At 38.8% G+C, this 3938-nt stretch overlaps 1 pseudogene; it reads right to left on the bottom strand.

Moving 5' to 3' along the window:
* Positions 1-1435: 1435 nt before the first annotated feature.
* Positions 1436-3174, bottom strand: LOC101586710 (annotated as a pseudogene).
* Between the last annotated feature and the right edge of the window lie 764 nt (positions 3175-3938).

Raw genomic sequence — 3938 nt, 5'->3', positions numbered from 1 at the left:
AGAGACAGAGAGAGAGAGAGAGAGAGAGAGAGAGAGAGAGAGAGAGAGAGAGAGACTGTTTAACATACAAATTTGAAAAGGGCATGGTTCATCCCAGAGCAGATACTCATAACTGGTATGCAATTAAAATTCAAAACTGAAAGCAATAGAAGGGGCATGATTTAGATAACATAGTCCCAGGTAAACTCTCTGAGAAGGTGGTTTGTTTGAAGGGGTGATTTGTGGAATTACCCTGAGGAGATGTATTCTCATGAGAAGACAAAAAAAGAGCAGTGTACAGCGGCTTTGAAGAAGCTTCAACCTGAATTTGTTTGAGACCAGCAAGAAGACTAAGATGCATAACAAAAAAGCAAGACTTACTTTAGAAGTAAAATCTAAAAAATGACATGAGCTTGCTGTTTGCGTAGATTTAATATTTCCTTGTTTGCAGTAATTTATAGGTCACATAGTACTGGGTGAATAAATTGTGATTAAGACAGTTATATATTCTAAATTCTAAAATTTCTCAAGAAAGGCCCATTGTGACATTGCAATGATGTAGATAGTCTTTTCCATTGTACAGCTGTTCTACAAAAAAAATAAATAAATAAATAAATAAATAAATAAATAAATAAATAAACTGGAAGCAGACTTCCAGGGTTGTATCTTTGCCCTACTACTCAATAGCTTTGTAAGTTTGAGCAACTTATTTCATGTCCTTTAACCACTGGTTTCTCATTTATAAGTGATTATGGTAAAGTTACATTTCTTATACAGTGGATTGAGTATCACCTAGGTTAATTGAAGCAAACTACCTTGCAAAGTACTGGCAATGAATATGTACTCACTAAAGAAGAGTTCTTTTCCACAAGGTACTTTATGTATATTTGAAGTTATTTGACTCCAAAACAGTTTAGTCCAGAAAAGAGTTTACGGAGGAGAACACTTCAGATTGAAGTGCTGAAAGCATCTGAAGAAATGCAAATGAACGCGTAAGGTTTCACTGCAATAGGGGTCTCCGGTGTGTGGTGCAATTCAGCAGTGTTTGAAATCTGTACTATATCCTTCAGTAAATGCAGTCCTAATTGCTAAGAGCATGTTGACACGAATGGAGACAAGAACAGTTGTCACAGCCAATGATCACAAATATTACATGTTCAGAGGCAAAACTTTCCTAATAGTTGGGGGCTGAGGAAGTATGAAGCAAGAGAGTTTTATTTTATTTTGCCAATTTAAATATTTTCAGTGAAGAAATTGCATTTCCACTTATAGTACAGTGCTTAAAGTGCAGTGCTGTATTTCTCTGTGTACACGTTTCATGATTCAAGTATTGAAGATGCCTAGTACTTTACTATAGCAGCTCAACTTTAATAACTGCCACAGAATTTGCTACAAATTTAGGTCTTCCAATTTTATTGGTCGTGGAAGAATTCTATTATCTACATTTTGAGTTGGCTTAATCAACTTCTTCAATGGTGGGCCTGAAGGAAGCACCACGATAAGGAGCTCCTTCACCAGGGAAGCCCCAGGCATTCCTCCAGGCATGCCACCTGCACTCTGGTAGAGCTTGGTGATGATGGAATTGCAGACTTTCTCAAGCTCCTTCTGCTGATATTCAAATTCTTCTTTCTCTGCAGTCTGATTCTTATCCAGGGAGTTGGTGGTTTCATTACACTTGTCAGGAATCTTCTGCTTATCTTCATCATTAATCTTGCCCTGAAGTTGCTCATCTTCAACAGTTGCTTTCATATTGAAAGTGTAAGACTCCAATGAGTTCTTGGAGGACACTTTGTCTCTTTGCTTCTCATCTTCAGCTTTGTATTTCTCTGCTTCCTGGATCATTAACTATGTCTTCCTTGCTCAAATATCCCTTATCATTAGTGATGGCAATCTTCTTCTCTTTTCCTGTACTTAATTGACTGCACAAATGTTGAGGATGCCATTGGCATCAATATCAAAAGTTACTTCAATCTGAGGGACACCACAGGGTGCATGAGGTATTCTGGTGAGTTCAAACTTGCTAAGCAAGTTGTTATCCTTGGTCATGGCACGCGCACCTTCATATGCCTGAATGAGAATGCCAGACTGGTTATCAGAGTAGGTAGTGAAGGTCTGGTCTGCTTGGTAGGAATGGCTGTATTGTGCTTGATAGGACTGTCATGACACTACTGGCAGTTTCAATATCAAGAGAAAGAGGAATGGCATCCAACAGCAGCAAATCTTGGGCATTTTCAGACTTGTCTCCGGATAAAATGGCTGCCTGAACAGCTGCACCACAAGCAAAAGCCTCATCAGGGTTGATACTCTTATTCAGTACTTTTTCATTGAAGAAGTTCTGCAGAAGCTTCTGGATCTTGGAGATATGGGTAGAACCACCCACCAGGACAATATCACGGATCTAACACTCGTCAAGTTTAGCATCTCAAAGAGCCTTCTCCACAGGGGCCAGGGTGCCACGGAAAAAGTCAGCATTCAGCTCTTCAAATCAAGCATGAGTAAGAGAGGTATAGAAGTCAATTCCTTCATAGAGAGAATCAATCTCAATAGTGGCTTGGGTGCTGGAAGAGAGTGTCCTCTTAGCTTGCTCACATGTAGTATGAAGATGGCAGACAGGTTTTTGTTCTCACTGATGTCCTTCTTGTGCTTGAGCTTGAATTCAACAATAAAATGATTGACCATTCAATTGTCAAAATATTCTCCACTTAAATGGGTGTCTCCAGCTGTAGATTTCACTTCAAATATTCCATCTTCAATAGTCATGATTGATGCATCAAAAGTGTCACCTCCTCAATCAAAAATCAGCACATTTCTTTCAGCTCCAACCTTTTTGTCTAAGTCACAAGCGATAGCAGCAGCTATTGGTTTGTTGATAATTCTAAGTACATTAAGACCAACAATAGTTCCAGCATCTTTGATTGCCTGATGCCGAGTGTCATTAAAGTAAGCTGGCACAGTGACCACAGTATTGGTAAGTCTTCCCTAGGTAAGCTTCTGTTATGTCCTCCATCTTTGTCAACACCATAGAAGACACCTCCTTCGAGCTCTTTGTTTCTCCTTTATATTCTACTTGAACCTTGGGTCTGCATCATTCACCTCCATGAAGGGCCAGTGCTTCATATCAGACTGGGCAACAGTATCATCAAATTTACATCCAATCAGATGCTTTGCATAAAAAACTGTGTTGTTGGGGTTCATGGCCACTTCATTTTTTGCAGCATCTCCAGTCAGTCATTCAGTGTCAGTGAAAGTGACATAGCTTGGAGTGATTCTATTTCCCTGATCATTGCCAATTATCTCCACTTTTCCACTCTGGAAGACACCCACACAGAAGTAGGTGGTGCCAAGATCAGTGCCAACTGCAGATCCCTTCGACATGGTTGCTTGAATATAGGCCTGGTTGTGCTAGTGAAGACAGTATACAAGAAACCCTCCTCTACTGGTGTGTTCAATGAGAAGAATTTTAAATGAAATGATGATTTTAAGGGAAATTTAAATTAGTGTGTGTATGTGCTGGGTGGGTTCATGTTAGTGTGTGTGTGTGTGTGTGTGTGTGTGTGTGTGCATGTGTATATATGAAGGGGTGGAGTTGCTCTAATTTATAGACAAAATTATGTGAATTCGTAGTATATTCAGGGTACAATACTAAATAACAATGACCTCATTGAAGGAGATGATAGAAAATCTTGTTATGTGTCTGACTATCTTAAATTTGGAAATAGTTGAAATCTACAAAACAATGTGCAATATTGTACTTTCATTGACAAAATTGTTTCCCTGAGGTGTATGTGCTAAGAGCTCTACAGACAATTGCACGTGCATACTGGAATTCAACAATTATATTTATGAATGAAAAATCTTAATTACTCATTATTAAGGATGAATGTTCCAGATAAACAGGGAAACATGATAAAATGATTGGGGTAGCCACAGAGTAGGTTTCTACACAATGGAAAAAATCA

The sequence above is a fragment of the Octodon degus genome, unplaced genomic scaffold, assembly GCF_000260255.1.
Source record: "Octodon degus isolate 3935 unplaced genomic scaffold, OctDeg1.0 scaffold00137, whole genome shotgun sequence".
NCBI classification, from domain to species: domain Eukaryota; kingdom Metazoa; phylum Chordata; class Mammalia; order Rodentia; family Octodontidae; genus Octodon; species Octodon degus.
The sequence above is the reverse complement of the archived record's forward strand: the minus strand, read 5'-3'. Positions and strand labels throughout refer to the sequence as shown.